The following is a 23,580-nucleotide window of genomic DNA, read 5'->3' as shown; positions in this document are numbered from 1 at the left end:
TACACAAAAGATCAATGGTTAGTTAATGGTTACAATTAACATCTTTGTCTTAAAGAATAAACTACAATAAAGCAATGAGAAATCTCTTACCTCTCCACAGGATACATCCATCGACACTGTTTCGGTCCCCCAAGTTTTTATTTCACTAGCTAGATGACAAGTTAAATGAACCATGATGGTAAAGAATGTTGGAGGGAATAGCATTTCCAAGTGATTCATAGTGAGAAAATGTCGAGATTGAAGCCTATCAAGGTCTATTGGACTTAAGCTTTTGGCACAGAGTTGTCGGAAGAACGAACTCAACTCTATTAGCACTGCAGTCACTTTGTCGGGTAAATATTCCGTATGGCAATTTGGTAATAAGTGCAGCATGAGAATGTGAAAATCATGACTCTTCATATTAAAGAGCTTCCGTTGTTTCAAGTCGATACATCTCGAAATGTTGCTCGCATATCCATCAGGCATTTTGACATTCTTTAAGGTCCGCAAAAATATATCTTTCTTGAATCCAACCTTTCTTTGTATTTAAAATAGTAAACAAAGATGGACGATAGCTTCCGTTCTCATCTGCCCAAAGTCCTTCCTTATACCCATTTCTCTAAGATCCTTCCTAGCTTTAAATATTGTCTTTTGATTTTTCAGAATCATTGAGTAAAGTGTATATTCACATTCTCACACACATCTTTTCAATGTGCATAAGGTCTAGATTATGACGTAACAAGTTCGTTTCCCAGTAAGGAAGATCAAAAAATATGCTTCTCTTTCTCCACTGTCTTGATCTATCTTCATTAACGGTTTGTCTTCGAGCTCTTTTACCTTTATCATTCAAAACAGGTGCTTTCCCAAAATTGACATTAATGCCCTCCACTTGCTTCAAGATGTCTGACCCCGATAATGCAATTGGTGGCTCCCGTTGCTCGATTTTCCCGTTAAAACGAACACGTTGCAATATAAACCGATGACCTCTTTCAAGAAAGCGACGATGACCCATAAAACACCATTTTCACTATGCTTCAATCTGCAAGAGTCTGTATCAAAGTTACACGTGGGGCAAGCAAAGTGAGTGTATGTATTCCATCCAGATAATGTACCAAGCCCAGGAAAATCACTAATTGTCCACATCAATGCTCCTCGCATTTTAAATATTTCATTCTTTGAAGAATCTAATGTCTGCACTCCATCGTACCACAATTCCTCAACTCTTGGATGAGAGGTTGTACATACACATCTATGTCATTACCCGGCAATTGTTTCCCTGGAATGATCATTGAGAGGACGAATGAAGTTTGTTTCATGCATCCCAAGGAGGACGTTGTATGGAATAAGTACCACTGGCCAGATACTATAGTTAGTTGCATTGCTCCAAAAGGATTGAAAACCGTCACTAGCTAGGCCTAGCCGTACATTTCGAGGATCTGCAGCAAATTCAGGATGAAGCAAGTCAAAAGTTTTCCAAGCCTGAGAATCATGGATGCCTCATCAAATCCATCTTGGCTACCCTCTAAAGAACGCCATCTCATAGACTCGCAGTTTTAGAGCACATGAACAATCTTTGCAACCTTGGCTTTAGGGGAAAGTAGCGCAATATCTTTGCAGGCTGCTTCTTCTTATTATCCTTCCACCTAGATGACTTGCATCTTTTGCATTCTTGCAAGCCTACATCTTCGCCAAAATATAACATACAATCATTTGGACAGGCATGTATCTTGGTATAATTAAGACCAAGTTTGTTGATGGTTTTCTTGGCCTCATAAAAAGAACCAGGAATCTTGGCATCAAAGGCATCTTTTAACAATTCTAATATCATACTCATCGCCTTGTCAGTCATTCGACAAAGACACTTTATATGATATATTTTGATTAGAAATGACAATTTGGAATACTTCGTACACCCTTCGTATAATGGTTGATTTCCATCTTCGACCAATTCATAAAACTTTGTATAATCTTCATTATGCCCCTCAACGCGCCCTTCATCAAATATTTCTTCTATATTTATATGATTAGAAGATGCACCAGGCTCGTTGACATTATTCCGGGTGAACCCAAATGCATCATTAATCATAATTTCCATTGGATCTTGGGTTGTAAATTATCTTCTATGATATGGGTGCTCTGAAAGTCTGTTGCACGGTTGCTTTTGATTCTTCACCATGTCAATACCAAATTTGTTAGTTTTTGGGAAAGGTTTAAGAATCAGGTGCTCTTCAACTACATCTCTTCTTTGCCATTTATTAAAAACCACATTTGGACACGGACACTTAATTACGCGCCATCAACTGACCCGTGCTCAAAAGCAAAATCCAAAAATTGTCTTAGACCATCTGCATATTCCGGTGTGGTTTCGTGGTTTGCTAATCCAAGATTTATCAATTGGCATGGCTAGAAAGGAAGACATAAAGATAACATCACAATATTAAAACTAAATAGTTCAAAGCTTCTATGTGACAAACATAACCTTGAATATACCTTTTGATAAAAAGAAATATTAATCAAATGTTCAAAGTCATAGACTTCAAAGTCACAATAATAACTTTTGAGTTAGCTGGATAACTCAAAAGCTAACAGAGACATAATAACATAAGTTGATATTATCTCAAATCATGAGCTTCAAAGTCACATTACATGTGGTTTATTGTGTATATACAAAATCTTGTTACTTTTATCTACCTATAACAGAGTGTGCAGCGATAAGTTCATTATCTACAAAGGTGGACAAGCTAAAGCCATTCTTCAGCAAGCTAAGAAGGTGAGAAAATATATCTTAATAGGTCAATATAAGTTCTAAGCTTAGCAACTTCGCCTTTTTAACTTCAGTTTTAGAATTAGGAAGTAATGTAGGTTGCTTATTTTGCGACTGGTACCTTAAGCTGTATTATATTACGTGTAATTGTGACTGATGTGTGCTTCCAAGACTTTGCTTGGAATAATCTTATTTATACTGGTACCTTCCACTTCCAGACTTGAATGTTCTCTCCCCCTCACTTATTCCATAACACCAGCTTTATAAAATAGATGCACTTACATCAGTTTCAAATTACAAGATCTTGTAGTTAGCCATGAGAACAGAAGGTTTTCCAAAAGTGATTCCATCACTAATCCAAAACTATAAGTTGTCTTGAAATGAAGGTCTTTGATCATGTTGGTAGTCAGCTGATTCAACCCGCTCTCACTCTTAAACTCACTAGCCATGGTAAGTTGTTGAAATTTTGTTGCTTTCAGTTACTGCAGTAACTTTTTTAGCATAATAAGTAGGTTTATGATATATCTATTTTTTTGAATTTAAATTTCGGTTAGATTTCTGAATTTAAATTTGGGTTAGATTTTTAAATTTCACTCTTTAATGTTTCTCTGTAACATATTCTAACTTATCCTCCCAGGAAACTAAAGCTTTTGCTGAACAACAGAGCAACATAATGCATCCATTACCATTAGTCCTGTAAAACCTCAATTAGTGAGTCCAAAAAGAGCTGGCCTCAATAATATCAGTGAGACTATATTAGATGTCACTGATTCTACTGGTACCACGCAAAATAAGCAACCTATCTGTAACATCTAAAATAAAATAATAGCTTATTGGGTTCATAAATCTTCACCATAATATTGTTCGGAAGCTTTCTCCTATCAGGGGATAGATCTCAAGTATTAAATTGCAAGTGACAAAAGAAATAATCAATCTACCTTTAATAAAAAGAAATCTGCTCAAAAAAAAAGGACAAAATTAAACTGATACCTCTCAAATGTTCTATTGCCGACGTCGATCCCAATAGCTACACCAATAGATTTTGATCTCTCGGCTACATATCAAGATACCAAACAAAGCAGCAAACGTTTAAAGAAGTACTAAACTAATTGAACAGAAAAATAACAAAAAAATGGACCTTAAAAAAACTGAAACCATTAGAACATTAATGTCTTTCTAGTAAAAGATTACTATTTTGGATGTTTATATATTTGATTGACTGAATGAATCATAGATTATCAGACTGAGGAAAAAAAATTAGCACAAAACTGGGGGAATCGCTACATGCATCAACCCTAACAAAAGAGAAAAAGAAGTTTTGGTACTAAACATGAACCCTAATCGCTACATTAACTGAGATTATTGAAGCTGCTAAATGAATTTCATGGATTCTTCTAGCCGGAGAAACAGATTGGAGAAATAGAAGAATATGAAGTTTCAGGAATATCTTTCAAGTTTCACAAAAACATGGCCAAATGCAATCCGAAGAGAAGATTGATTCTAAAGGATGCTGGTCGAATTCTTCTAAAGGAGGTAACTAAAAAAAGAGATTAATCTAAGTTTCCACGCCGTATTGAGCATGACAGCCCCGATTAATCTAAAAAACGAGATGCCTCAATTTCTTGGTGTTAGCAATGTTGACGTTATCAGAGGGGAACGGATTACCTCAGCTGCAATTGTTTGAGATTGTGAGTTGTACATTCCAACAGCCTTCAATAAGATTGAATTTGGGGAAAATTGTGGGAAATAGAAATTGGGAGAAAGGTAAACCAAACCTATGGAGGGAAAGGGAAATTCTGGAGGGAGTCTCAAAATAGTGGCGGAAACACTAAAACTTATCGATGGAATAGTTAAAATATTTGGGTAAAGTATTACGGGCGTTTTAACCGCACAATAGGAAATAATCGCCGCTATAAAAAAAATTTAATTTGGCGGCTGAAAAAAACGTCATTTTTAATTATATTTTGTGGCGGTTATTCGGAATCGCCGTAATATAACCGCCACAATAATTTTGATTTTTGTAGTGTAAAGACAAAGCCGTTGGAAAAATTGAACTCTCTGTGCAATAAAGCCGTAACATGCCATGAAAAATTAAATAGAGAAACACGGTAGCGAAGAAGGAGAAGAAAACTCACAAGAAACAACGATCCAAACGGTAAATTCACAAAACTGCAAGATGAGATCAATAAGCGCAAGGAGCCAAAAGGTGGAAGCTGGGAATTGACAGACGGCGGAGCTTATCTGATATTGGTAATATTGTGCATATTATGAATCTTCTTCAGCTTGTTCTCTTTGTCGTTTAATTGATGCAAATCCTCGAGAGGCACACTTTGTTGCAAAGTATATTTTTTTGCCTTTGATTTTTTATCGATGACTTAAATTGTTAATTTTGTCTCATAAATAAGTAATTCGCAGAATCTTTCCCATATTTTACCTTTGTATTTTGGTGTATGTACAGTTGGATAAAAAGTTAATATAGCAAGTGTTAATACTTGTTGTTCGTTTGGTTACCATAAAATATACTCTAAAGTTCTGTTAATTTGCAAACGCTAAATTAGAATTCAAAGAAAAGGTTACCCAATCCAACAGCTAGGGACATGTCATTCAACAACAATAAAAACTAGTGTAATCCCACAAGCAGCGTCTAGGAGGACATGTCATTCAGAAAGAAAGAAAACAATAAATATGGGTTGAAAATGCCAGATATATGCACAGGCGTCAACCCAAAAATGGAAATGAAATCAATACTATTTACATGGTTCAGATTGTATCTTGTGAAAGAAAGCACAAGAAAATGACCTTGGACAGTATTTTAACATTTATTCGACCTGATCACAGCAAAGTGGTGTGAACTTTACATGTCAACATAATTAATGATACTAATTTAAGTGAATATCTTAAGGGGAATTCAAAGTCTCTTCAATATTCTCTCAAAATAGACCCTGTTAATATAAGTTATGTGGAAAGCTAGGAGATAAGAAGTGTGTATAACAGCATATATAAGAAAAGAGGCAAGTAGAGGCAATTTAAAAGTTGAGTTAAATAGGTGACAATCCATTGTAGATTAACTTCACAACAAATCCATTTCATCTTATCAAAGAAATATTGATAAAGAACCACGATGACTTCAAAGGAGACAAAGAAGCTTCAAAAACTTTCACCGTGCAAGAAAAATATGAGCAACACTTGCACCAAATCCAAACAAATGATGGAATCTCTCAGCCTCCTTGGGAGTCGTAATCTGCAAAAGAAATCAATCTAAAACATCAAACAATGTTCAACAACAGTGATTTCCCCAACAAAGCTCAAGAGCAATGTTCATATAGACAGATAGATCTGTTGACGATCAATATTATAACTTGCCAGCACCATAGCCAGAATGGTAAATAACAGGAATAAAGCTTTTATACATTTTGTATGATCAACTGCAACTGAAAAATAACAGACCAAGACATAAAACAATCATGAAATGGTATTAACAATTTTTAAGACTTAGTGAGCACAACTGCATCATAAACAGAACCGTTAGCAAAGTCATCCACCAGTAAGCTAGATTAGATAGAGCCGAAACAATATTTTAGAACTCCACCCTTTGCTATACAAACAAATTTCCTCTCCTTCCTTTTCGCACCCTGCGATGTAACAAAAAGAAAAAGAGAAGAAAAGGAAGAATTTTTCTTCGCACGCATTCTAAAAACGTATTATACATATTTTACATAGAAACATGTAAAGTTGGGCAATTGAAAATAGAACTAATAAAGGCAAAATAAGAAGAAAAATTTTCATTAAGCGCATAGTCAATCATACAACTTTTGATAATGTATCCATCATGTAAAGTCACTTTCCCTTATGACTCTTGTTATCTAAGTAGACCTTCATTGAGTACTAATTCATTTTGACTTGCTTCGATGCATTGCTTCTTATCAATTAAAAATATTAGACAAAAGCAGCAATCGATCTGTAGATCATTATTACCTTTCCATCTTCAAACATCCGTTCCCATACCAAGCACCAAGCGGAACCAAGTCCAAGGAATCACTTAGCCCTTCCACGTAGTCCCTCTTGACCTGCAGACAAGTTCCAGGATTAGGATTAGGATTAAAGCTCTAATTTTGCTAGTGCAATATATCATTCTCGAGGCGACACCTTTAACCATGCATTAGTGCGCTTTATGTGTGTTACCCAGCATCTATATTCAAGGGATTTCACCATGATTCCTTCACAAGAAGAACGTAGCGCATCATCAAGAAAGGTGTTCATCCTAGCCAATGTGGCTCGTTATCTGCACAAGAATCATCAGACTCTACCTGAAGAAAGATAGTTAGGTAAATTACTAAATAGCTGGCAACAGAATGCTCATGTTACGTACTAACCAACAAAACAAAATTATGCACCAAGAAGAAACTTACAGTCATTTTCAACTCGAAATAACCCACTTGCCGTCACCAAATAAATCCTTCAGGTCTGATTTTCACACAGCAAATTTCAAAAACTAGGAGGACGATTTTACAATATCTATTAAGTACTAAACTTCTACACTTATAGGAAGAAATAAAGATGCATACATTTTCGCCTTTGACGGAGTGGCAGATGCAACAATCTGTAGCCAAAGAATTTTACAGTTATAGAATCCCATAAAGGATGTCTCTTCTTACTTAGGAGAATAGTTGATAAGCTACTCCCTTGGTACTGTTTGATAGGGTACATGTATATTATTTGTGATGAATGAGAAGTTATTTTAATTACTAATGTAACACAATATACAAAGCACATCGAATATATTCTGCGTGGTGCATGCCTATTAGGTAGGTATTTTCTTATTAGTTTAATATTTTAGTTAACTCAGTTGAAGTCTTTTTTTTTATGTTTAGTACATTGAGACTAATGAAAGGAAAATGAAGCATCTTAGCAGCTTCTGATAGAGATTGTAGGGTGATGTAACAGGCAAGTTGCTTATCATTGGTTGGCGTGATTTATAAAATGGGTAAAGGTGGCTATCTTTGAAACACATGTAATCACACACGCACACACCTAGATAGATTGAGATTGAGATTGAGATGCAGATGGGTGGATTTAAAGAAGAGTTGATTTTCTGCACTACATGTTTGTGAAGTGTGACATTGAAATCTGAAGCTTCCTATCACTCAAAACCTAAAGAAGTGTTAACTCCTTTTCATTTCCTATTCACTCGTGCCTCTGTTTACTTGTCTAACTCGGTCAAAAAAATGAGCATGTCCTTGTGGCATAATTGAATTTATTATATTGAATTAATAAGATATCCTTAGAATCCTACAGCAGCAGATCACCAACAAAAATGCAGATATAGCAAGTTAAAGATTATTATTTACAGAGAATTTATATATTAGCAAAATGCGATGCACCGATTTGAAGGTCAACCAAGAATGTATTTGTCAGCTTCATTGTTGTTGTGCTTCGGCAAACATAATGAGACCTGTTACATGACATATTAAAGGTAGGAACTTATTGTCCATAAGAATGTATGAAGCAAAAGATTCAACAGAAAATAATTATTCAATACCAACTCTCAAGTAGCATCCTTTTCCATTTTTTCATGCTAATTGTATAAATCAGGTCCAAAATAGTTGAAAGGTATAAATAGAATGCAAAATTTCAGCAGCACTTCATACTCTCTACCTGCATCTAGATGTCATAAGCTTAGCTTTTCAATTAGTTGCGTTGATGATTCAGAAAACGTAGCCAATTGAAATTCAGTGCAGAATCTAGCGCTTTCTTGTTTTCAATACTTTGTTGTTTGTTTGGTTACCATAAAATATTGCTAATTTGCAAATGCTAAATTAGAATTCAAAAAAAGGTTACCCAATCCAACATCTAGGGACATGTCAATTGTTAAAATCTATTTGATACGGACCGAACTGTCACGGTCCGCATCCCAAACCCCGGCCGTGATGGCGCCTCTCGTGAAGACAAGGCCACCCAGAACAACGGAAACACTTCTTTTAACAATTACTTAACATTAATAAATCCAAAACGCGTATAAAACAGTTATAAGGCGAAAATAGCGACAATAGCAAAGGGAACCATCCCGACACAGCCCAAACCGGGGTGTCACAAGTCATGAGCTACTACAGAGTTGTTATAAGTCTAAGAAATAGTATATCTGATACAATAGTCTGAAAGAAACTGAAATAACATAAAATAGGGAGTCAAGGGCTGCGGACGTCAACAGCTACCTCGAAGCTCCAATTCGCTGCCTGTCTGGAAGAATATCAGTACTCAGGTGCGGACTCTGCTATGCCTGAATCTGCACGCATGGTGCAGGGAGTAATGTGAGTACTCCGACCCAGTGAGTAATGACAATAAATATAACCGAAGATAAGAAAACACATAACAGCACAAGGCAATTCTATATCAAGCAGTAACTCACTTTAAACAGTAAAATCCGTAAAGAGTCAAATGAAATCTCAACTTTAAAGACAGTTAAATCAGGAAAACAACAAATAAATAGTGAATAGTAAAACTGCCCCTCGGGCTCAACATCAATCGTTCAGTACAGTATCAGCCGTCGTGGGCTCAGTATCAGTCACTCAACATAATATCAGCCCCTCGGGCTCACTCTCAGATCATATGGGTACCCGCGCTCACTGTGGGTGTGCAGACTCCGGAGGGGCCCCTTACGGCCCAAGTGCTATTTCAACATAAGGCCTGAAAGCCTTCTCACATCACACTCAAGGCCTGAAAACCTTCTCACACCACACTCAAGGCCTGAAAGCCTTCTCACATCACACTCAACATATCCTCACATATGGCCCTCGGCCTCACTCAGTCCAGAAATCAACATAAGCCCCTCGGGTATCAATAAAATAGTAGTGCTCAGCCCAAACAACAGTGGAAATATCATTTAAGTCTCAAAATTCTATTAAAGCGGCTGAGTTTGTAAAAACAGTAAATCAACAGGACTGAGTTCAAGTAGTTATATCAAAATAGTGAGGGAAATAGTGATAAAAATCCACAAGGGATCAAGTAGTCGGCATGGAGCCCAAAATATGGCAATAGGCCCAAATCATGATGATAATAAACATGTCTTAGTCAAATACGCGGTAAAATATCAACGGGACGGACCAAGTCACAATCCCCAGTAGTAAACAACCCCGCGCTCGTCATGAAGCGCGTGTCTCGCCTCAATATAGCACTACGTTGTGCAAATCCAGGGTTTCAAACCCTCAGGATATCATTTACTATCATTACTCACCTCAAGCCGGCCAAAATCCTAGCTCGCTATGTCCTTGCCTCGCGAATCGACCTCCTCGTGCGTCGAATCTGATCAAAACCACAACGAATACGTTACAATAGGCTAAGGGAACATAACCCAATCGAAAAGAATCGAAAAACATCGAAAATCACGAAATTTGCAAAACCCGAGCCCCGGGCCCACTTCTCGAAAATCAAAAAATTTAACATCATCGGATTCCCTATCTCGCCACGAGTCTATACATACCAAGAACTCCCAAATCCGAGTTCAAATGACCCATCAAAACCCACTTTAAAATACCAAAAACCAAGCCCGAGCTTTTCTCCCTTTTTGATGAATTTCCATAAATTTCTAGGTTAATTCTTCCATTAAACATGTATTTAGGCCATAGAACTCACCTCCGATCACACCCAGTCGAAATCCCCTTCAATTTTCGTCCAAAAGCTCTCAAGTTTGCTCAAAAATGGTTGAAAAATAACTTAGCTCGCGGATGAAATATTAATTTTTAAACCCTTCTGCCCAGACCTTATTTTTGTTTCTGCGATCCAATTACCGCATTTGCGGTTTCCGCTTCTGCGGTTTTCCCTCCGCTTCTGCGGTTCTTCACTATGCCCAGGACCGCTTCTGCGGTCAATCTCCGCTTCTGCGGACACCGCTTCTGCGGTCAAGCCTCCGCTTCTGCAGAACCTCCCTTGCATGCACGGACCGCTTCTGCGGTCATTAACCGCATCTCTGGAGACCGCACCTGCGGAAACCATCCGCTTCTGCGGAATTTCTCCAAATGGCCAACACCCGCACCTGCGATCCCTTATTCGCATCTGCGGAACCGCATCTGCGGCCCCCTTTCCGCAGATGCGGAAATACCAGATACCAGCAAACTTCAGAAATGCATCAAGTCCAAAATTCATCCCGATGGCCATCCGAAATCACCCCGAGGCCCCTAGGACCTCAACCAAAAGTGTCAATCCATCCTAAAACACCATTCAAACTTTCTCCAATCATCAAAACACCAAAAACAACACCAAAACCATCAAATTACATCGGATTCAAGCCTAAGTTCTTCTAAAACTTCCGAAATACGCATTCGATCAAAAACCCGACCAAAACACCTCCCAATGACCTGAAATTTTGCGCACACATCCCAAATCACCTAACGAAGCTACAGCAACTCTCGGAATTCCATTCCGACCCTCGGATAAAAATCTCACCTATCAACCGGAATTCGCCAAAATACTAACTTCGCCAATTCAAGCCTAATTCTACACCGGACCTCCAAAATCACTTCCGATCACGCTCCTAAGTCACAAATCATCCCCCGAAGCTAACCGAATCACCGGAAGTCACATTCGAGCCCTCTAACTCATAAGTCAATATCCGGTTGATTTTTCCAAAACAAACCTTCCTTAAAGAGACTAAGTGTCTCATTTCCTTCTAAAATTAATCCAATTCGACTCATTCAGCCAAGACTCTTATAATGAAACATAAGGAAGCAAAAAATGGGGAAAACGGGGCGGTAACTCACGTGACGACGGGCCGGGTTGTCACATCCTCCCCAACTAAAACAAACGCTCGTCCTCGAGCGGGTCAAGAAACATACCTGAAACCTCAAACAGGTGAGGATATCTGCTCCGCATCTCCCGCTCGATCTCCCAAGTAGCCTCCTCCACGGGCCGACCTCTCCATTGCACTTTCACCGAAGCAACATCCTTTGACCTCAACTTCCGAACCTGACGATCCAAAATGGTTGCTGGCTCTACATCATAAGTCAAATCATCATCCAACTGAACCATGCTGAAGTCCAATACATGGGACGGGTCCCCAACATACTTCCGGAGCATAGATACATGAAATACCGGGTGCACGCCCGACAAGCTGGGTGGCAAGGCTAGCTCATAAGCCACCTCCCCAATCCTCCTAAGTACCTCAAAAGGCCCAACAAACCGCGGACTCAACTTCCCTTTCTTTCCAAACCGCATAACACCCTTCATGGGCGAAACCTTCAGCAAGACCTTCTCACCAACCATATAAGACACATCTCGAACCTTCCGGTCCGCATAACTCTTCTGACGCGACTGAGCTGTACGAAGCCTCTCCTGAATCAGCTTCACCTTCTCCAAGGCATCCTGAACCATCTCTGTCCCCAATAGCCTAGCCTCGCCGGGCTCGAACCAACCAACAGGAGATCTACACCGCCTCCCATACAACGCCTCATACGGAGCCATATGAATGCTTGATTGATAACTGTTGTTGTAGGCAAACTATGCAAGCGGCAAAAACCCATCCCAAGAACCTCCAAAATCAATAACACAGGCACGCAACATATATTCCAATATCTGAATAGTACGCTCGGACTGTCCGTCCGTCTGAGGATGAAATACTGTGCTCAACTCCACCTGTGTACCCAACTCTCCCTGAAAAGTCTTCCAGAACTGAGAAGTAAACTGAGTACCCCTGTCTGAGATAATAGACACTAGAACACCATGCAGTCGAACAATCTCCCGGATAAAGATCCCTGCCAGCCGCTCCGATGAATAGGTAGTACATACTGGAATGAAGTGCGCGGACTTGGTCAGCCGATCCACATCACCCAAATCGAATCAAACTTCTTCAAAGTCCGAGAGAGACCACTCACGAAATCCATATAATCCTCTCCCACTTCTATTCGGGAATAATCATCCGCTGAAGTACGCCACCCGGTCTCTGATGCTCATATTTCACCTGCTGACAGTTGAGACACCGAGCCACAAATCCTACAATGTCTTTCTTCATTCTTCTCCACCAATAGTGCTGCCTCAAATCCTGATACATCTTCGCGGCACCCGGATGAATGGAATACCGCGAGCTGTGGGCCTCCTCCAATATCAACTCCCTAAGCCCATCTACATTGGGCACACAAATCCGGCCTTGCATCCTCAACACACCATCCTCACCAATGGTCACGTCTCTGGCATCATCATGCTGAACCCTATCCTTAAGGACAAGCAAATGCGGATCATCATACTGGCGCTCTCTGATGCGATCATATAAGGAAGACCGAGAAACCACACAAGAGAACACCCGACTGGGCTCCGAAATATCTAGTCTCACCAACGATTGGCCAAGGCCTAAACATCAACTGCAAAGGGCCTCACCCCAACTGGAATATACGCCAAATTCCCCATACTAACTGCTTTTCGGCTCAAAGCATCGGCCACTACATTGGCCTTCCCCGGGTGATGCAGAATGGTAATATCATAATCTTTAAGTAACTCTAGCCACCTCCGCTGCCTCAAATTTAGATCCTTTTGCTTGAACAAATGCTGAAGACTGCGATGATCGGTGAATACCTCACAAGATACGCCATACAAGTAGTGCCTCCAAATCTTCAAAGCATGAACTATAGCAGCCAACTCCAAATCATGTACAGGGTAGTTCTTCTCGCGGGGCTTCAACTGACGAGAAGCATAAGCAATAACTCTACCCTCCTGCATCAATACACATCCAATCCCAACTCTCGAAGCATCACAATATACCGTGTAAGAACCTGAAGCTGATGGCAAAACCAATACTGGAGCTGAGGTCAAAGCTGTCTTGAGCTTCTAAAAGCTCTCCTCGCACTCGTCCGACCATACAAATGGAGCCCCCTTCTGAGTCAACTTGGTCAAGGGCGATGCAATAGAGGAAAATCTCTGAACAACCGGCGATAATACCCTGCCAAACCAAGGAAACTACAAATCTCTGTGGCTGAGGTCGGTCTGGGCCAACTCTGAACCGCCTCTATCTTCTTCGGGTCGACCTGAATACCCTCGCTGGACACCACGTGCCCCAAGAAAGCCACTAAACTGAGCCAAAACTCACACTTGGAGAACTTTGCATAAAGCTTCTCCTCCCTCAATCTCTGCAATACAACTCGCAAATGCTGCGCGTGCTCCTCCTGACTACGTGAGTACACCAGAATATCATCAATGAAAACAATAACGAATGAATCCAGATAAGGCCGAAATACACTGTTCATCAAATGCATGAACGCTGCTGGGGCATTGGTCAGCCCAAAGGACATAACAAGAAACTCATAGTGCCCATATCTAGTCCTGAAAGCAGTCTTCATAATATCTGAATCCCTGATCTTCAACTGGTGATAGCCCGAACGGAGATCAATCTTGGAGAACACCCTCGCTCCCTGAAGCTGGTCAAATAAATCATCAATGCGAGGCAAGGGGATACTTGTTCTTCACTGTTACTTTGTTCAATTGCCTGTAGTCAATGCACATTCTCATGGTGCCATCCTTCTTCTTCACAAACAGAACCGGTGCACCCCACGGTGACACACTAGGCCGAATGAACCCCTTATCTAGGAGTTCCTGAAGCTGATCCTTCAATTCTTTCAACTCCGCTGGTGCCATACGATATGGCGGAATGGAAATGGGCTGAGTGCCCGACACCAGGTCAATACCAAAATCAATATCCCTGTCCGGGGGCATGCCCGGCAGGTCTGCAGGGAAAACATCGGGAAACTCCCTCACAACTGGAACAGAATCAATGCTAGGAGTCTCGGCTCCAACATCCCTCACGAACGCCAAATATGAAAGACAACCCTTCCCAACCATACGTTGGGCCTTTAGGAATGAAATCACCTTACTGGAAACATGATCAGTCACACCATACCACTCGATCCTCGGTACACCCGGTATAGCCAAAGTGACTGTCTTAGCATGACAATCTAGAATAGCGTGACACGGAGATAACCAGTCCATGCCCAAAATAACATCAAAATCCACCATGCTCAATAGCAACAGATCAACTCGGGTCTCCAGACCCCTAATAGTAACCAAACATGACTGGTATACATGGTCTACAACAACAGTATCGCCCATCGGGGTAGATACATGAACAGGTAAAGCAAGACACCCTCGGGACGTACCCAAATGATGAGCAAAATATGAGGACACATAAGAATAGGTGGAATCGGGATCAAATAAGACTGAGGCATCTCTGTGGCAGACTGAAATAATACCTGTAATGACGGCATCTGAAGCAATGGCATTTGTTCGGCCCTGAAGAGCATAAAAGCGAGCCTGACCACCGCCGGATCGACCTCCACCTCTGGGGCAACCCCTGGCTACCTGACCCTCACCCCTAGCTGGCGGGGCGGGTGCTGAAGAAACCGGACTAGAAGACGAGGGCTGACCCCTCTGCTGAGATGAGCTAGCAGCACGACGAGGGCACTGCCTCCACATATGCCCAAACTCTCCACACTCATAGCAGCTCCCAGGTGCTGGAGACTGGGACTGAAGGGAACCCCTCGCGCCAGAGTGACTAGCTGATGCACTCGACCTGGAAGAACCCTGAGCAGACGGGGCACGAGATGAACTCTGTGCTGGAAGAGCGCTAAGAGATGGCTGACTCTGCTGAGAACCATGATAACCACGACCTGAAGATGCCCCGCATACTCGGGACGAGCCGACTGAGCAGGCCTGAAAGAACGACCCCGACCCTACTGGAACTGGCCCCTCGAAGGAGCGCCACTGTAACTGCCAAAACCTCGAGGCCTCTTGTCCTTCCTCTCCTCTCGATCCTGATGGCGAACCGCCTCAATCTCTCGAGCTATATCAACCACCTCCTCGAATGAAGCACCCAATACTCTATCTCTAGTCATAAGAACACGGAGATGGTAGTTAAGGCCATCAACAAATCTCCTAATCCGCTCCCGATCCGACGGAACCATCCAGACGGCATGACGAGCCAACTCTGAAAACCTCATCTCATACTGAGACACAGTCATATCTCCCTGCCGTAACCACTCAAACTGCCTGCGCAGCTCCTCTCTGCGGGACTGCGGTACATACTTCTCCAAGAAGAGAGTGGAGAACTCCTGCCAAGTCAAAGGTGCTGCTCCGGTTAGCCTACGCCTCTCATACGCCTCCCACCAAGTGAAGGCAGCCCCAGTAAACTGAAAAGTAGTAAAAGCCACACCACTGGACTCAAGGATCCATGCTTTACGGAGTATCCGCTGACATCTGTCGAGAAAACCCTGGGCATCCTCGCCCTCAGCACCACTGAATGTCGGAGGCTGGAGTCTACCAAACCTCTTAAGACGATGCTGCTCATCCTCGGGCATAGCTGGAACCCTGAACTCCTGCGCGGGCGCAACTGGCTGAGCTGGAGGTGCCTCTGGAGTCTGTAATCCCTGCACTACCTGCTCAGGTGTGCGAGCAGCGGGGGTCTGATTGCCTACCCCAGCCTGCGAAGTAGCTGCTGTTGTGGTAGCTGAAACGACCTGAGCCAGGCCAGTGCAAACTGTCAAAAACTGAGCTAAAGTCTCCTGAAGGCCAGGAATGACGATGGGCACAGCCGGTGCCTGAACTGGTGCTGCTAGAGCCTGATCCTGAGCTGGGGCAACTGGTGGATCAACAGGCGCTGCCCCTGCTGCTCTGCCTCTGCCACGACCACGACCGTGTCCACGGCCTCTGGTGCTCTCAGTGGGTGGTACTGGTGGTCGTCCTCCACGTCCGGTAGCTCGTGTCTTCACCATCTGTGAAAGGATAGAATGAAGAGAAATTTAGTACTCGGATCAACAAGTTTGCACGACAAGAATTTCAAGAATGTGGAAATTTTCCTAAAGGTTCTGCAGCCTCCCGAGGATAAGCACAGACGTCTCCGTACCGATCCGCGAGACTCTACTAAACCAGCTCATGACTCGTGAGACCTAGTAACCTAGGCTCTGATACCAACATGTCACGGCCTGAATCCCAAACCCCGGCCGTGATGGCGCCTCTCGTGAAGACAAGGCAAGCCAGAACAACGGAAACACTTCTTTTAACAATTACTTAACATTAATAAATCCAAAACGCGTATAAACAATTATAAGGCAAAAACAGCGACAATAGCAAAGGGAACCATCCCGACACAGCCCAAACCGGGGTGTCACAAGTCATAAGCTACTACAGAGTTGCTATAAGTCTAAGAAATAGAATATCTGATACAATAGTCTGAAGGAAACTGAAATAACATAAAATAGGGGAGTCAAGGGGCTGCGGACGTCAACAGCTACCTCGAAGCTCCAACTCGCTGCCTGGTCTAGGAAGAATATCAGTGCTCAGGTGCGGACTCTACTATGCCTGAATCTGCACGCATGGTGCAGGGAGTAATGTGAGTACTCCGACCCAGTGAGTAATAATAATAAATAATAACCGAAGATAAGAAAACGCATAACAGCACAAGGCAATTCTATATCAGGCAGTAACTCACTTTAAACAGTAAAATCCGTAAAGAGTCAAATGAAATCTCAGCTTTTAAAGACAGGTAAATCAGGTAAAACAGCAAATAAATAGTGAATAGTAAAACTGCCCCTCGGGCCCAGCATCAATCACTCAGTGCAGTATCAGCCCCTCGGGCTCAGTATCAGTCACTCAGCATAATATCAGCCCCTCGGGCTCACTCTCAGATCATATGGGTACCCGCGCTCACTGTGGGTGTGCAGACTCCGGAAGGGCCCCTTACGGCCCAAGCGCTATTTCAACATAAGGCCTGAAAGCCTTCTCACATCACACTCAAGGCCTGAAAGCCTTCTCACATCACACTCAAGGCCTGAAAGCCTTCTCACACCACACTCAACATATCCTCACATATGGCCCTCGGCCTCACTCAGTCCAGAAATCAACATAAGCCCCTCGGGCATCAATAAAATAGTAGTGCTTAGCCCAAACAACAGTGGAAATATCATTTAAGTCTCAAAGTTCAATTAAAGCGGCTGAGTTTGTAAAACAATATAATCAACAGGATTGAGTTCAAGTAGTATATCAAAATAGTGAGGAAACAGTGGTAAAAATCCACGAAGGATTCAAGTAGTCGGCATGAAGCCCAAAATATGGCAATAGGCCCAAATCATGATGATAATAAACATGTCTTAGTCAAATACGCGGTAAAATATCAACGGGATGGACCAAGTCACAATCCCCAGTAGTAAACAACCTCGCGCTCGTCATGAAGCGCGTGTCTCGCCTCAATATAGCACTACGTTGTGCAAATCCGGGGTTTCAAACCCTCAGGATATCATTTACTATCATTACTCACCTCAAGCCGGCCAAAATCCTAGCTCGCTATGCCCTTGCCTCGCGAATCGACCTCCTCGCACGTCGAATCTGATCAAAACCACAACGAATACGTTACAATAGGCTAAGGGAACATAACCCATTCGAAAAGAATCGAAAAACATCGAAAATCACGAAATTTGCAAAACACGAGGCTATACATACCAAGAACTCCCAAATCCGAGTTCAAATGACCCATCAAAACCCACTTTAAAATACCAAAAACCAAGCCCTAGCTTTTCTCCCTTTTTGATGAATTTCCATAAATTTCTAGGTTAATTCTTCCATTAAATCATGTATTTAGGCCATAGAACTCACCTCCGATCACACCCAGTCGAAATCCCCTTCAATTTCCGTCCAAAAGCTCTCAAGGTTGCTCAAAAATGGTGGAAAAATACCTTAGCTCGTGGATGAAATATTAATTTTTAAACCCTTCCGCCCAGACCTTATTTTCGCTTCTGCGATCCAATTACCGCATTTGCGGTTTCCGCTTCTGCAGTTTTCCCTCCGCTTCTGCGGATCTTCACTATGCCCAGGACCGCTTCTGCGGTCAATCTTCGCTTCTGCGGACACCGCTTATGCGGTCAAGCCTCCGCTTCTGCGGTCATTAACCGCTTCTGCGGTCATTAACCGTATCTGCGGAGACCGCAACTGCGGAAACCATCCGCTTTTGCAGAATTTCTCCAAAGGGCCAACACCCGCACCTGCAATCCCTTATTCGCATCTGCGGAACCGCATCTGGGGCCTCCTTTCCGCAGATGCAGAAATACCAGATTCTAGCAAACTTCAGAAATGCATCAAGTCCAAAATTCATCCCGATGGCCATCCGAAATCACCCCGAGGCCCCCGGGACCTCAACCAAAAGTGCCAATCCATCCTAAAACACCATTCAAACTTGCTCCAATTATCAAAACACCACAAACAACACCAAAACCATCAAATTACATTGGATTGAAGCCTAAGTTCTTCTAAAACTTCCGAAATACGCATTCGATCAAAAACCCGACCAAAACACCTCCGAATGACCTGAAATTTTGCGCACACATCCCAAATCACCTAACGACGCTACAATAACTCTCAAATTCCATTCCGACCCTCGGATCAAAATCTCACCTATCAACCGGAATTCGCGAAAATACTAACTTCGTCAATTCAGGCCTAATTCTACATCGGACCTCCAAAATCACTTCCGATCACGCTCCTAAGTCACAAATCATCCCCCGAAGCTAACCGAATCACCGAAAATCACATTCGAGCCCTCTAACTCATAAGTCAACATCCGGTTGACTTTTCCAAAATAAACCTTCCTTAAAGAGACTAAGTATCTCATTTCCTTCTAAAACCAATCCAATTCGACTCATTCACCCAAGACTCTTATAATGAAACATAAGAAAGCAGAAAATGGGAAAAACGGGGCGGTAACTCAAGTGAAGACGGGCCGGGTCGTCACACGAACTCTGCTGAAACCTATTAAAGCCAAATAGCCAAAACAACACAACAAAAAGTTGAAGAAGCAGAACAAATTACAGAAACCACACGCAAGGACCCTACAATCTATCACTGTTCTGTGCACTGTTTACCCAAAATTACCTAAAGTAATTATCATATGCAAGAAATTAAATCCAAAGACAATAACAGAAATGGAATAGAAAATATGATTCATTGAAGAATTTTTTTTCATTAACAGTCATTTTTATATAAGCTTGACAACTAGTATATATTAGAAAAAATATTAAAGAAAAAAGAAAAAATTTAATTGGGCGGGGGAGGTTGAAATTTTTGTGGCTTTTGCCGCACCCGCCCCGCCCGGTCCCATTGCCATCCCTATTAGTATTTAAACATATCATTTGGCGGAAAGCACTAATAGTGTAAAGACTTTTGTACAATTTCAGTAAATTTTATCCTGTGATATAGTAGATTAACTACCCATTTCACCACATTACCATCAATGCTTATCAAGAGATTGACTTGTAATTACGGAATACATGATGTGATTGTGTAAATATTTTTTACACTGTCATTGAATAGAACTTAAATTCTATTTGAATCATTGTGAGATTTAGAGAACCTATAGTTTATGAATTTGTATTACAAGGTTGGAGTAAGTGTGAGATTTAAGGAATCTTTAGTTAGTTTTATTAGAGATTTGTAAATCAGGAATAAATATGAGGTATTTTTTGGGTTGTTAGAATAAGTGTGAGATTTAGAGAACATTTTGTTAGTTTGGTAGAGATTCGTATGTCATGTTGGAGTAGGGTGAAATTTAGAGAACTTATAGTTAGTTTGGTCAGAGATTTGTGTTTCAGTCTAATAACCGTGAGAGTCAGAGAACCTTTAGTTTTGCAGAACCACCAATTTTTCTTTTTAAGATAAATTATTGAGTACTTCAATGAAATAGGCCGGATGGAGCGGAACAGATATGTAAAATATTCATATGGCCAATGAAAACTATTTTGGGATTGAGGCGTCTTCTGTTGATATTTCGTCTGTGACATTGCATAATACAGTTTCTGGAAGCCAATGTGGTTGCTTTGTATTGAATCAATCAGTCATTTTTATATTCTAAATTCACATCATGTTGTTAATGTTTCAGAAAACAAATTGTGGTTTCAGCCAGAGTGCACAGACGGTTGTTTTGATGGCCAAGTGGGTCCCAGCCCACGAGCATTCCACATTGCTGTATCAATTGACTGTCATATGTCCATCTTTGGTGGGAGATCTGGTAGTAGAAGGTATGCAGATGCTACATAACTCATATTTTGTGTATTATAATTGTTGCTTCTGCCAGTGCCTTTAATTGGGTATCCTCATTTTCAGATTAGGCGATTTTTGGGTTCTGGATACTTGTAAGGATTTCTTTCTACCTTGGCTATGTTAGCTGCTATGCAAAGAAAAATGCATCATTATTTTCTATATCATCTATTCACTATCATTGGACATTTGTGAAAATTTCACAATAATCTCATTGATATTACACCAAGTTGTATCACTAAACAATGCAGGTTTACATCAAACCTCCTTCCAATTGTACAGTATTGGATAGCTCTTTTGCCTAAAATATAGTAATGATCAACAAGGAGTTGTTAATAATCCATAATGGATTTTCAACTCCTTCAGAAGAATTCCTTTCTCTCTCAAATCAACCAAAAGATGCATAAAGGATCACCCTTCAGCTCCTTCCCAGTGTCCATCTTCCTTTACCTCCAGCGCTCCGAAGTTTCCTCCATTGCTCTCAGTAGAGGGGTATGAAAAATAGAGTATGTTATCCGAGTAAAGCTGCCTCAAGCCATATAAAATCCACATTCTCACTGATCAGTGTTTGCTTGGCAGAAACAACACAAATTAACAAGTGCCCGACTCCTCCCCTGCTAGTTATCCGCTGTTAGTATGGCGTTCTAAGCTACAAACCATGTTAAGGAAGTATATTTCACTGTCATCAGACTTACATAAAATTATTATGTAAGTTTGTCTTACATTCTACTGGTGCTTATGTATTGTCCTTCTTTCATTATTTTTTGGCATTGATTTGCGTGCAGGTATGGTGGCTGGGATGGTAAAAAGTGGTTATCAGATGTCTATATCTTGGACACAAGCACTGTCTTTGATAGCAACTCTAGGGTTTCTCTATCCTTTCCCTGTGTTAGTTAACAATTTATCCATAACAATTGGTATTGATTTTTGAATAGTGTCTCTTGAGTGGAGGGAGTTATCTGTTTTGGGAACTTTACCGCCACCTAGATGTGGCCATACCTCTACTATGGTCGGGAAAAGATTGCTTGTCTATGGTGGTAGAGGTAAATGTGGATGATGATTTTTATTTACATTTGCCTTGGAAATATCATGTTTGTCTCTGTAATTTGCTATTCAGCTATTTTCATATACTGTAAAGGTTTTATGCTGCTTAGAAAATCTTGAGTCTTGAGTGAACGAGTCGATTTGGATTGGTTTTGGATGGAAATGAGACACATAGTCTCTTTAAGGAAGGTTTGTATTGGAAAAGTCCACCGGATGTTGACTTGTGAGTTAGAGGGCTCGGATGTGATTTCCAGTGATTTGTTAGCTTCGGGGATGATTTGTGACTTAGGAGTGTGATCAGAATTAATTTTGGAGGTCCGGTGTTGAATTAGGCTTGAATTGGCGAAGTTAGTATTTTGGCGAATTCTGGTTGATGGGTGAGATTTTGATCCGATGGTCGGAATGGAATTCCGAGAGTTGCTGTAGCTTCGTTAGGCGATTTTGGATGAGTGTGCAAAATTTCAGACCATTCGGAGGTGTTTTGGTTTGGTTTTTGATAGAATGCGAGTTTCGGAAGATTTGGACGAACTTAGTCTTGAAATTGATGTAATTTGATGGTTTAGGTGTTATTTGTGGTGTTTTGATGATTCCAGCAAGTTTGAATAAGGTGTTGGTTCATGTTTTCGCTTTTGGTTGAGGTCCCGGGGGCCTCGGGGTGTTTTCGGATGGCTATCGGGATGAATTTTGGACTTATGAGACTGCTGGTATGTCTGGTTTCTGGTATTTCCGCATCTCTGGAAAGGGAGCCGCAGATGCGGTTGCGCAGGTGCGGAAGGAGGATCGCAGGTGCGGTCGCTTGGCTTGCATTGAAGATAGCGCAGATGCGGAATGGGAGCCGCATCTGCGAGTAGATTAGTCGCAGAAGCGAAGTGGCGTGGCCTGGGAATTTCCGCAGGAGCGGACAGATATTCGCAGAAGCGGAATCCGCAAATGCGGAGAGTAGACCGCAGAAGGGTCGTGGACTTAAATGAAGATCCGCAGAAGCGGAAGTATAACCGCAGAAGCGGTGGCCGCAAATGCGGTAAAGGGACCGCAGATGCGAAAATCCCTGTTATCAGAAGGGTTTTAAGGCTCATTTTGTTCCGCGAGCTTAAGTCTAATTCCACCATTTTTAAGCGACCTTGAGAGCTCTTGGACGGAATTTGAAGGGGGTTTCGATTAGGTGTGATCAGAGGTGAGTTCCTTGGCCTAATTACATGAATTAATGGTAGAATTTGCATTGAAATTTGTGGAAATTCATCAAAAGAGGGTAAAGCTAGGGCTTGGGAATTTGATATTTCAAAGTGGAATTTGAGGGGTCAAGTGGACTCCGATTTTGGTAATTTTGATATGTATAGACTCGTGGCGAGATGAGGAATCCGGTGATGTCAATTTTCTGATTTTTCGAGAAGTGGGCACGGGGCTCGGGTTTTGCCAACTTCATGAATTTCGATGTTTTTCGAGTCTTTTCGATTGGGTTATATTCCCTTAGCCTATTGTAACGTATTCGTTGTGGTTTTGGCCAAATTCGACGTGCGAGGAGGTTGATTTGCGAGGCAAGGGCATAGCGAGCTAGGACTTTGGCCAGCTTGAGGTGAGTAATGGTTATAAATGATGTCCTGAGGATTTGAAACCCCGGATTTGCACAACGTAGTGCTATGTTGAGGTGAGACACACGCTGCATGATGAGCGTGGGGTCCATTACTGCTGGGGATTTGGACTTGGTCCATCCCGATTGCTGATTCTATTGTATTTTGACTTTA

General features: G+C 41.6%; 2 long non-coding RNA genes across 2 annotated transcripts; both read right to left on the bottom strand.

Moving 5' to 3' along the window:
* Positions 1-5,921: 5,921 nt before the first annotated feature.
* On the bottom strand, positions 5,922-6,914 carry LOC109215181. The gene is made up of 3 exons (XR_002066321.1): positions 6,890-6,914; positions 6,719-6,810; positions 5,922-5,984 (listed from the first exon to the last, which is right to left on the bottom strand). It is a non-coding gene; the product is annotated as an uncharacterized LOC109215181 (long non-coding RNA).
* Positions 6,915-7,018: 104 nt separating this feature from the next.
* Positions 7,019-7,424, bottom strand: LOC109215180. Its single transcript, XR_002066320.1, has 3 exons — positions 7,309-7,424; positions 7,153-7,207; positions 7,019-7,050 (listed from the first exon to the last, which is right to left on the bottom strand). It is a non-coding gene; the product is annotated as an uncharacterized LOC109215180 (long non-coding RNA).
* Between the last annotated feature and the right edge of the window lie 16,156 nt (positions 7,425-23,580).

This window comes from Nicotiana attenuata, unplaced genomic scaffold, assembly GCF_001879085.1.
Source record: "Nicotiana attenuata strain UT unplaced genomic scaffold, NIATTr2, whole genome shotgun sequence".
NCBI classification, from domain to species: Eukaryota; Viridiplantae; Streptophyta; class Magnoliopsida; order Solanales; family Solanaceae; genus Nicotiana; species Nicotiana attenuata.
This window is presented reverse-complemented; position numbering and strand designations above follow the sequence as displayed.